The sequence below is a fragment of the Aegilops tauschii genome, chromosome 3 (genome assembly GCF_002575655.3).
Source record: "Aegilops tauschii subsp. strangulata cultivar AL8/78 chromosome 3, Aet v6.0, whole genome shotgun sequence".
In the NCBI taxonomy this organism is placed as follows: domain Eukaryota; kingdom Viridiplantae; phylum Streptophyta; class Magnoliopsida; order Poales; family Poaceae; genus Aegilops; species Aegilops tauschii.
Window position 1 is genome coordinate 267439647 of NC_053037.3, and position 12341 is coordinate 267451987.

Here is a 12341-nt window from a genome sequence, read left to right on the forward strand (position 1 = left end):
ACTGATCAAATGGACCACGGGTCGCCCTGGGGTATGAATCCAACGTGCTGAGGGCATTGAACTCCTAATCCGAGAGGGTGGAATCATTTAGGAAGGTCTTCCACTGCCGGTAATTCATGGCAAACTCGATCTTAGAAGGAGTAGACGATTGGTCGCTGAATCCTCGTGTCGGGGGACCTCGGGAGTAATTCCCGAGGTAGTACATGCTCCACTTCCCTGTGCGAAACTGCATCCCGTCGGCCTTCATGCTCGCCGCACTAGAGGACGGCGAGGGCTGCTATGGATGGTCAATGGGGTCAGGACTGGAGATAATACCTTTACAAATGCAGCAGCCAATGGGTTACCTAGTGATCGAGGGGGCACTCTCGATTGCCCCCATGACCTCGGCATGTGCGTCTTGCACCACCCGTGGGGATCTGCCTTGTGGAGCCGCTCCTCCACATGGATGTTTGGAATGCCCTCCCTCTGGAGAAGAACTCACGCGGCTAGGGGCTGGAGGGCGAGCAACTCACTTTCAATTAGAAGAAGGGGGTGTTACCGATGAAGCTGGCCTCGTCCCTAGGCGTAGGGGGCAAAGGCCACCCTTGAGCCATCGAGGTTCTCCAGATAAAACTTCCTCCCCTCATAGATAAGGCCTAAATCCTCGTCTTCATTGAAAAGGGGGTCCTCCACTCGGCGGTGCGACTTTGGCTCGATTGCTGGGCTGCTAATGGCCTCAACTCAACGTCTCCATCTCTGCCCAGAACTAGTAAATGGCTGATGAGATACTAAAACAACTCGGATGCATGAGAAACTCAAAGAGAACTTACTATGTGTGCGGGATTGTAGTAGGACAGCCTGTCTCGGAATCGTCGTGGGGGGAAGTCTTCCGCCACCCCCTGATAAATACCAACCATCGCTGATCCAAAGGCTACCTGGTCAAAGAAGTCCTCTCGAATTGTTCGTGAAGCATCTTCGGTCTTATCAAACTAGCATAACAGACGAGGGTGTTGCCGAAGCGCCTGGACTCTTCGGTTTATCGCGGTGGCCATTACATCTCTTATGGTGAGGCCGGTGCTCGTCAATTGCTTCACTAGAGATGCCAGCTTGGTAACCTTGGAACATTCCTCTTGGGTAGGGCCCTGTGTCCTCCAGCTATAACACCTCCTCGGGGGCTCCCTGGAAAATGAAGCGAGTCCAGGCCGGACTGGTTCGAGGAGGGGAACATCGTCTACATAAAACCACTCAGTCGGCCAGACGATAGTATCCTCTCGAGGTGTGCCTGATGGGTACTCGGTCCCCTGGATTCGGCAGACTTTGGTTACCCCGACCTCATACAACTTCTCGACAGGAGAGCAGGGGACTATGCAGAAATACTTCCTCCATAACCAGAAGTGCACCTCGCACCCGAGGTGCATCTCGCAAAGTGCGACATAACCCGCGATATGTAAAATTGAGTTTGGAGTGAGGTGGTGAAGTTGCAACCCATAGAACTCTAACATGCCACGAAGGAAGGGGTGAATAGGAAACCCTAGACCATGGAGTAATAAGGAAACAAGGCATACCCTTTCTCCCTCTCGAGGGGAAGGATGATTCTCTATGTGTGCTTGCCCATTGATGAATGTCAATCCTGAACGGGTCGCTATCAGGTCTGAATCTCGCAAGTATCCTTGCTTGGCCAAGCGCTCCAGTTGAACGTGTGAGATAGTGCAACTGCCCCAGTCACCTCTAACAGGGCCATGAGGGTGCCTCGAAGAGCCTGCATCGCTCGTCATGAGAAACTCTCGAGGGTGTATTTGGGAGAAGGGGAGTGCTCACACGATTTGCTTGGAAAGGAAGGGTTGGGGTGTGTGGTAAATTCACACGCCCAGCTCGTAAATAAAAATGGGGAAGAGGCCGACACTTTGATGTTTCACTGTAAAGCGACTTGCTTCCCCATAAAAGTGTAGTTACCAAGGTCAAAGACTAGGTCCACGTGCAGTAGAGTCGGGCCCGCACGACAGAACTATTAACTTCCAAAGACTACTTGGAGGGATCGTCCAGGGGAACTCGCCCGTCAAGCCAAAGACTCCGGAACCGAAGTCCAACAACGTCGTCCTTGGCATCAAAGACCCATTGAGGGGCTACTGACGGTGTCCTGGATTAGGGGGTACTAACCTAGTCGGCCCATACTCCTCGGATTGGGCTGATGGGCCCTCATTCTTATCAAGATGTACTCTGGAAGCTGCACGATGGGGCGTGATCAGGACTGCATCTACCGAAGACTTTTCGTATACTCAAAGACTTCTCCTACCGCCTCCACGTCAAGATACCGACCTTGTTACCCTAGATACCCTAACTGGTGTGTATACAAGCCAAAGAGTTTAGCACGTAGAGGGGACATCAACACAATATCATTCACCTAGCCCTAGAGTTATACCACATCGTACGATCTTGAGGTAAATCAACTATGTACTCAATAAATCTACATCAATATAAACAAGAGCATGAAGTAGGGTTTTACGTCCATCAAGAGGACCCGAAACTGGGTAAAACATCATCTCCCTATTCCTGTTACCATCTGTCCGAGATCCACAGCTCAAGACCCCCTACCCCGAGGTCTGCCGGTTTTCACACCGACAACCTTCGTTTATCATGGCATAACACCTAGAGGCTATTAGTTTGACTATCTTCTGATTGATGACCATTTGTGCTTATTGCGATAGTCAATTTTTGGCTTTCCCCACTCAGGCACTTGACCATTCTAGCTGGTAGTAGAACCGCAGTGGTTCTCCCTTTATGCTCCTAGACAAACATAGCGGAACATAGGAGGTAAGCACAAGAGCCGGGCAACCCAATCATTGACCAAAATTACAATTCGGAACTAATGCATATAGTGCTACCTCCGAGACGATGAACAATTTTCGGACATGAACATAAGCTTGGTTCTAGATCCAAGCCCCCGGTTGAAGGCCGAGCTCATCTGCATGTATTGCTACGAGGGCAAAGGCCAAATAAGAGAAATCACACTCAAAGTACCGGGAACAAAAATGGTCTATTTTATCATTCATGGGGTTCGATCATAGATGACGAGTTGTTTACATGGAAGAACCATAAACGATATAGAGAGTATGTAAAAAAGGAAACAAAATGGTAATGGAGTTATTATACAGGGCTTTAATGAACCGGGCGGTGGACCCATGTCATTTCCCTGCCGCACGTCCGCGCCTCTGCGCTGTTGACCAGCTCTACGTTGTCGATGCGAAGGTTATGTGAATATGGCCTATTACTCCACATAGGTTGTGTTTGACGCGTCCTAGATGCGGGCCCCCGTATGAGGCTAGGCCGTACTGACAGCCTGACACTGTCAAAATGCGTGTCCTGGCTGGACTTTACTATGCCAAGGAGATTGCCATGTGTTGGGTGTGTTCAGATAAGCCAAAATGACACGCTGCTTCTTTATGATCCCCACGCTCCCAAGGAATTTTGAGTGCAAATTTATGTACACTAGGTATGTAATCTGCTACCATGAGGTGTGAGCTGGGAAGCACATATCCCTATTTAGGGTTCACGCCATTGCGTCCCGGAGCCGGAGTGAGGATGCTGACGCGCTTCAAAGAACCTGGTCTATCTGGCTGACCAGATCGTCGGGCTGGTTCCTGATGCGGAGCATCCTACGATCATCCCCATGTACACTGCGACGAGACCTCGACCTCAAGCATACACCATTGGACACAAGGTGAACTCGCTCCTAAGTCCTTCCCCTTTCTATTCACGCGAGACATGGTTGCTACCTAATGCAAAGACACTACATGTGCTCAGGAACCAAGAACTAAAGGAGGAAGAATGGCCAGTGTCAAGACTTGTGCAGAGTTTGTGCCAGGCCCGGAACTTCCGGCCACAGCCCGGAACCTCCAGCCCCCGGACCTTCCGGCCTACCTGGAACCTCTGGCCCTTGACACTCCAGGCGACGCTCGGATGCGCCAACTCTCTATCCAGCCCGGACCCTGCCTGGAACCTCAGGCGCCTGGAACTTCCGGCCACCCCAAAACTTCCGGCCCTGCCACGCCGATGCTGTCCCAGACCGTGCCAACTCTCTGGATCGCCTGGACCATCACCCAGAACCTCTGGCGCCAGGACCTTCCGGCCGTCCTCAGAACTTCCGGCCCAGCCTACATGTAGACACTCGGGCCAAGGCCCATGTACCTATTTCGCGCCTCACTTACCCCTTCGTGGCCCTAGACTATATATACTCCTCCACCTCCACCATCTTAGGGTTAGCGAAGTAGTAGCTCATTTGAGAAGCTTTGCTCTCCACTTGATCCCTTCTCCATCGTAGTTCAGTCCCTTCTCCGTCATAGTTCACGACCTCTATGGAGAAGATCCCCCAAGTGGATTCAAGACCCTCACGGGAAGACCTCCTCAAGACCTCCTCATGGAGAAGAACTCGCTACTTGTATCGTCCCTTGTTGATTGTGGATTGTGTATCTCTTTGTGTTTTGAGGATCTAGCACATGTGTAATCGAATCTTGTTGGTTTGAGTGATTTCCTCCCATGTTTCCTTTCGTGTCTCCCCTCGTTTCCCCTTGTGTTCTTCGTGTTCTTTGCGGGATCCGCTCCTTTCGTGAAAGATTGGGCATCTAGGGTTCTACCCTGCATCATCTTGGACCAGGGCAAGGTTGATCACGAATTTGGAACCCCAACCACTTTTTTTGTCGCCTAATTTTGTTTATTTTGTCCTAAATTCGAAAATCCCCACCAAAAATAGCCACCAATTTGTTTGTGATTTGTTGGTTTGGATGATGTTTTGTTGATTTTGATCCATGGATTTGCTTTGTTACGAGTGGATCTAGCCTTACCCATCCTTTCCCTGATTTCCATCCATGAAATCTTCCCAATTTTGACCCTGAAAATCGAGGTTTTCTGCCCCCGTTCTCAGATCTAGAATTTAGGGTCCGTCCAAGAAGAAACTCCACGACCCCCGGAACTTCCGTCCACCAAAACTTTCGTCCTAACCCCGGAACTTCCTGGCTAAACAGAGAGTTTACCCAAAACCGCCCTGACTCCCCGCACTTTTCCACACCCCCGAAACTTTCGGCCACCCCCCCAGAACTTCCGGTCCTAGGCCTGGAACTTCCGGCCTAACCAGAGACATTACACCGAAATTTCAGCATCAGCCTCTTTCACCGTTTTCATCATAAGTTTTCGCTCCAAACTCCGATTTGAGTGTTCTTTGGCTAGTTATGAAGCTATCAACGTGCCCAAGGTCCTCACATGTGTTTCACCACCATTTTACTGCAAATTATTTTGAAACTTTGCATCATTACCTAGGCCTTCCACCATATCATCCACCATACCACCATAGCCTTCCACAACCTAACCAATTTTGATCCCCATTGCATTTGTGGTTGCTTGAGTAGTGGTTTGAGTCTCCCAAGGTGTTTCAGCTACTTAGGGATGGTTACTTATTCATCAACCACCACCATAACTTCCGCATAACATTTCCCACCATACATTTGAGTCGGAGGCATCGGGGAAGTGCACCAGGCAAAGCAGTGGGGCGAGGCGATACCAACGGTGGTCGACGGTGGGCTTGGGGTCGACGGAGACGAACGACGGCGAGGTCGGGGCAGCGATGGTGTTTAGGTGTCGGCTGCTATGGCGCTCCGGTGGCATTGGAGTTCAGCTGAGGGCACGGGATGGTGTGGGCGGGGGTGGCGAGCTTGGTGGTAGTGGTGGCGGGGCATAGGGACGACGGAGAAGGTGGTTAGGGTGGCAATGGCGCGGTGGCGGAGGCAGAGCTCTATCGAGTGATTCCGGCGTCAAGATGGGGTCGGGGTTAGGGCTTTAGGGCGGAATCGTTCGGGGGCAAGGGTTATATATAGGGGGAGTGTGCTTGGAGGAGGGGGCTGATACGTCCATTTTGCATCATGTTTTCCTACTATTATTTATGATGTTTTTATGCATAATAATGCTTTTTGGAGTAATTCTACTACCTTTTCTCTCATAATATGCAAGGTACACACAAAGAGGGAGAATTCCGGTAGCTGGAAATCTAGACCTGGAAAAGCTACGTCAGGCTACCTATTCTACACAACTCCAAACAAGCTGAAACTTTACGGAGAATTTTTATGGAATATATGAGGAATATTGGAGCAAATAAGTACCAGAGGGGGCCCACTAGGTGGGCACAACCCACCTGGGCGCGCCAGGGAGCCCAAGCGCGCCCTCGTGGGTTGTGATCTCCTCGGCCCACCTCTAGTGCCCATCTTCTGGTATATAAGTCATTTTGACCTAGAAAAAAATAAGGAGAGGACTTTCGGGACGGAGTGCCGCCGTCTCGAGGCGGAACTTTGGGAGGGGCACTTTTGCCCTCCGGCGGAGCGATTCCACCGAGGGAACTTCCCTCCCGGAGGTGTAAATCATCGTCGTCATCATCACCAACAACTCTCCCATCTTGGGGAGGGCAATCTCCATCAACATCTTCAACAGCACCATCTCATCTCAAACCCTAGTTCATCTCTTGTGTTCAATCTTTGTACCGAAACTATAGATTATTGCTTGTGGGTGACTAGTAGTGTTGGTACATCTTGTAGTTGATTACTATATGGTTTATTTGGTGGAAGATTATATGTTCAGATCCAATATGCTATTTAAGACCCCTTTGATCTTGAGCATGATTATCATTTGTGAGTAGTTACTTTTGTTCTTGAGGTCATGGGAGAAATCTTGTTGCAAGTAATCATGTGAACTTGATATGTGTTCGATATTTTGATAGTATGTATGTTGTAATTCCCTTAGTGGTGTCATGTGGACGTCGACTACATGACACTTCACCATATTTGGGCCTAAGGGAATGCATTGTGGAGTAGCTATTAGATGATGCGTTGCGAGACTGACAGAAGCTTAAATCCTAGTTTATGCGCTATTCCATAAGGGACCGATTTGATCCAAAAATTTAGTGCTATGGTTAGAACTTATTCTTAATACTTTTCTCATAGTTGCGGATGCTTGCGAGGGGTTAATTATAAGTAGGAGGCTTGTTCAATTAAGAACAACACCTAAGCACCGGTCCACCCACATATCAAATTATCAAAGTAGTGAACACGAATCGAATCAACATGATGAAAGTGACTAGGTGAAATTCCCGTCTACCATCAAGAACGCTTTGCTTACTATAAGAGACCATTTTGGCCTGTCCTTTGCCTCAAAAGGATTGGGCTATCTTGCTGCACTTTTGTTACTACTATCGTTACTTGCTCGTAACAAATTATGTTGCTATCAATCTACTCTGTTACTTACAATTTCAGCACTTGCAGACATTACCTTGCTGAAAACCACTTGTCATTTCCTTCTACTCCTCGTTGGGTTCGACACTCTTACTTATCAGAAAGAGCTACAATTGATCCCATATACTTGTGGGTCATCAAGGCTATTTTCTAGCGCCGTTGCCGGTGAGTGAAGCGCCTTTGGAAGTGGAATTTGGTAAGGAAACATCTATATAGTGTGCTGAAATTTATTGTCACTTGTTACTATGGAAAACAATCCTTTGAGGGGTTTGTTCAGGGTATATTCACCTCGACCTGAACCACAATTAGCTACCCCTCAACCTACTGCACCTACAAAAAATATTGAATATGAAATTCCTTCAGGTATGATAGAACAACTGCTAGCTAATCCTTATGCAGGAGATGGAACCGAAAATCCTGATATGCACTTGATATATGTGGAACAAATTTGTGGATTGTTTAAGCTTGCAGGTTTACCTGGAGATGAAGTTAAGAAGAAGGATTTACCTTTATCTTTGAAGTTAAAAGCATTGGCATTGTATAGGCTATGCGATGATATTGGATCTTGGAATTGGAATCGATTGAAATTGGAGTTTCACCAAAAAAATTTATCATATGCCTCTAGTTCATCGTGATCGGACTTACATATATAATTTTTGGCCTCGTGAAGGTGAAAGTATCGCTCTAGCTTGGGGGAGGCTTAAGTCAATTTTATATTCATGCCCCAATCATGAGCTCTCAAGAGAAATTATTATCCAGAATTTTTATGCTCGGCTTTCTCATAATAATCGATCCATGCTTGATACTTCTTTTGCTGATTCTTTTATGAAAAAGACTATTGAATTCTGGTGGGATATTTTGGAAAGAATTAAACACAACTTTGAAGATTGGGAACTCGATGAAGGTAAAGAGTCAGGTATTAAGCTTAATTATGGTTGTGTTAAATCTTTTATGAATACCGATGGTTTTCAAAAGTTTAGCACTAAATTTGGAATTGACTATGAGATAATAGCCTCCTTTTGTGAATCATTTGCTACTCATGTTGATCTCCCTAAGGAGAAGTTGTTCAAATATCACCCACCTATTAAATAAGAAATTAAAGAACCGGTACTAGCTAAAGAGGAAACTATTATTTATAATGTTGATCCAGTTGTTCCTACTGCTTATATTGAGAAACCACCTTTCCCTATTAGGATAAAGGAACATGCTAAAGTTTCAACTATGGTTAACAAAAGTTATATTAGAACACCTAAACCTGATGAACAAATTAAAGTAGAACCTAGTTTTGCTATGGTTAAGGATCTCCTGAAAAAAATGTAGATGGGCATGTTATTTACTTCTGTAATGAAGCTACTAGAATTGTCAGACCTGATAAAACAGATAATCATAGACCCGTTGTTGGCATGCCCGTTGTCTCAGTTAAAATAGGAGATCACCGTTATCATGGTTGATGCGACATAGGTGCTACATGAGTGCTATTCCTTTTTCCTTATACCAAGAAATTATGAACGATATAGCACCCGCTGAAATAGTAGACATAGATGTTACTATTAAACTTGCTAATAGAGATACTATTTCACCAATTGGGATTGTTAGAGATGTTGAAGTCTTGTGTGGGAAAATAAAATATCCTACTGATTTTCTTGTTCTTGGTTCCCCACAAGATGACTTTTGTCCCATTATCTTTGGTAGGCCTTTCTTGAACACCTTTAATGCCAGAATAGAATGTAAGAAACAAACTATCGGTGTCAGCTTTGGTGATGAGTCTCACGAGTTTAAGTTTCCCAAGTTTAGTAGAAAACCTCATAAAAAATAATTGCCCAGTAAGGATGAAATAATTGGTCTTGCTTCTATTGTTGTGCCTCCTACTGATCCTTTAGAACAATATCCGCTAGACCATGAAAACGATTTACATATGCATGAAAGAAATGAAATAGATGAGATTTTCTTTGAACAACGTCCTCTGCTTAAACACAATTTGCCGATTGAAACTCTAGGAGGCCCTCCTCCACCTAAAGGTGATCCTGTGTTTGAATTAAAACAATTGCCACACACTTTGAAATATGCTTATCTTGATGAAAAGAAGACATATCATGTTATTATTAGTGCTAACCTTTCAGAACATGAAGAAGAAAGATTATTGAAAGTTCTAAGGAAGCACCGAGCTCCTATTGGATATACTCTTGATGATTTGAAGGGCATTAGTCCCACTCTATGTCAGCACAAGATAATATGGAACCTGATGCTAAACCCGTTGTAGATCACCAACGTCGGTTAAATCCGAAAATGAAAGAAGTGGTAAGAATGGAAATATTAAAACTTCTGGAAGCAGGTATAATCTATCCTATAGCTGATAGTAGATGGGTAAGTACTGTTCATTGTGTCCCTTAGAAAGGAGGTATTACTGATGTTCCTAATGATAAGAATGAACTTATTCCACAAAGAATTGTTATAGGCTATAGAATGGTAATTGATTTTAGAAAATTAAACACAGCAACTAGAAAGGATCATTACCCTCTGCCTTTGATTGATCAAATGCTAGAAAGGTCATCTAAGCACACACATTTTTGCTTCCTTGATGGATATTCTGGTTTTTAACAAATACCTGTTTCTCAACCTGATCAAGAAAAGACCACTTTCACTTGTTCCTTTGGAACATATGCTTATAGACGTATGCCTTTTGGTTTATGCCATGCACGTGCTACCTTTCAAAGATGTATGACTGTTATATTCTCTGACTTTTGTGAAAAGATTTTTGAGGTTTTCATGGATGACTTTTCTATATATGGGAAGTCTTTTGATGATTGTTTAAGCAATTTTGATCGAGTTTTGTAGAGATGCGAGCAAACAAATCTTGTCTTGAATTGGGAGAAATGCCACTTTATGGTTAATGAAGGTCTTGTCTTGGGCCATAAAATTTCTGAAGGAGGTATTGAAGTGGTCAAAGCTAAGGTTGATGCAATTGAGAAAATGCCATGTCCTAAAGATATCAAAGGTATTTGTAGTTTCTTCGGTCATGCTGGTTTCTATAGGAGATTTATCAAAGACTTTTCTAAAATTTGTAGTCCCCTCACAAATCTTTTGCAAAAGGATGTTCCTTTTGTTTTCGATGATGATTGTTTAGAAGCCTTTGAAACACTCAAGAAAGCCTTAATTTCTGCACCTATTGTTCAACCACCTGACTGGAACTTGCCTTTTGAAATTATGTGTGATGCTAGTGACTATGTTGTTGGTGCTATTCTAGGACAAAGAGTTGATAAGAAACTGAATGTTGTTCATTATGCAAGTAAAACTCTAAACAGTGCTCAACGAGATTATGCTACTACTGAAAAAGAATTTTTTACCAGTGGTGTTTGCATATGATTAATTTAGATCTTACATTGTTGATTCAAAAGTAATTTTTCACACCAATCATGCTGCTATAAGTATCTTATGGAAAAGAAAGATGCGGAACCTAGACTTATTCGACGGGTTCTCTTGCTACAAGAATTTGATTTACATATCATTGATAGAAAAGGAGCTGAGAACCCCGTAGCTGATAACTTGTCTAGTCTTGAAAATGTGCCTGATGACCCGCTACCTATTGATGATAGTTTCCCTGATGAGCAGTTAGCTGCAATAAATGTTTCTAATAGCACACCTTGGTATGCTGACTATGCTAATTACATTGTTGCTAAATATTTACCACCTAGCTTTACATATCAACAAAAGAAAATATTCTTCTATGATTTAAGACACTACTTTTGGGATGACCCACATCTTTATAAAGAAGGAGTAGATGGTATTATTAGACGTTGTGTACCTGAGCATGAATAGGGACAAATCCTACGGAAATGTCACTCCAAAGCTTATGGAGGGCATCATGTTGGAGACAGAACTTCTCACAAGGTATTGCAATCTGGATTTTATTGGCCTACTCTCTTCAAAGATGCCCATAAGTTTGTCATGTCCTGTGATGAATGCGAAAGAATAGGTAATGTCGGTAAGCATCAAGAAATGCCTATGAATTATTCACTTGCTGTTGAGCCATTTGATGTTTGGGGATTTGATAACATGGGACCTTTTCCTTCCTCTAATGGTTATACACATATTTTGGTTGCTCTCGATTATGTTACTAAATGGGTAGAAGCTATTCCAACCAGTAGTGCTGATCACAAAACCTATATTAAAATGCTTAAGGAAGTTATTTTCCCAAGGTTTGGTGTCCCTAGATATTTAATGACTGATGGTGGTTCACACTTTATTCATGGTGCTTTTCGTAAAATGCTTGCCAAGTATGATCTTAACCATAGAATTGCATCACCCTATCATCCTCAATCTAGTGGTCAAGTTGAGCTTAGCAATAGAGAAATAAAATTGATTTTGCAAAAGACTGTCAATAGGTCCTGGAAGAATTGGTCTAAGAAAGTAGATGATGCACTTTGGGCTTATAGAAGAGGATATAAAAATCCTATCGGTATGTCTCCTTATAAAATTGTTTATGGAAAGGCTTGTCATTTACCTCTTGAGTTAGAACATAAAGCATATTCAGAAATCAAAGAACTCAACTATGATTTCAAACTTCCGGTGAAAAGAGGTTATTTGATATTAGCTCACTAGATGAATGGAGGACCCAAGCTAATGAGAATGCCAAGTTATTTAAAGAAAAAGTTAAAAGATGGCAAGATAAAAGAATCCAAAAGCGTGAGTTTAAAGTTGGAGAATATGTTCTTTTGTACAACTCTCGTTTTAGATTCTTTGCAGGAAAACTCCTCTCCAAATGGGAAGGGCCTATGTTATCGAGGAGGTTTATTGGTCTGGAGCTATCAAAATAAATAATGCCGAAGGTACTAACCCGAAGGTTGTTAATGGGCAACGAATAAAACATTATATCTCAGGTACGCCCATTAATGTTGAAAGTAATATTATCCAAACTTTGACACCGGAAGAACACATAAAGGAATCCTTCCGGAACACTCCAAAATAGTTAAAAAGAGGAGGTACGTGATACGGTAAGTAAACGGACTCCGAAAAAGCCACAAAAATATTTTTGTCACTTTTGGAATATTTAGAAAATTAGGAAAATAAGAAACAACCAGGAAGGTCACCCTGGTG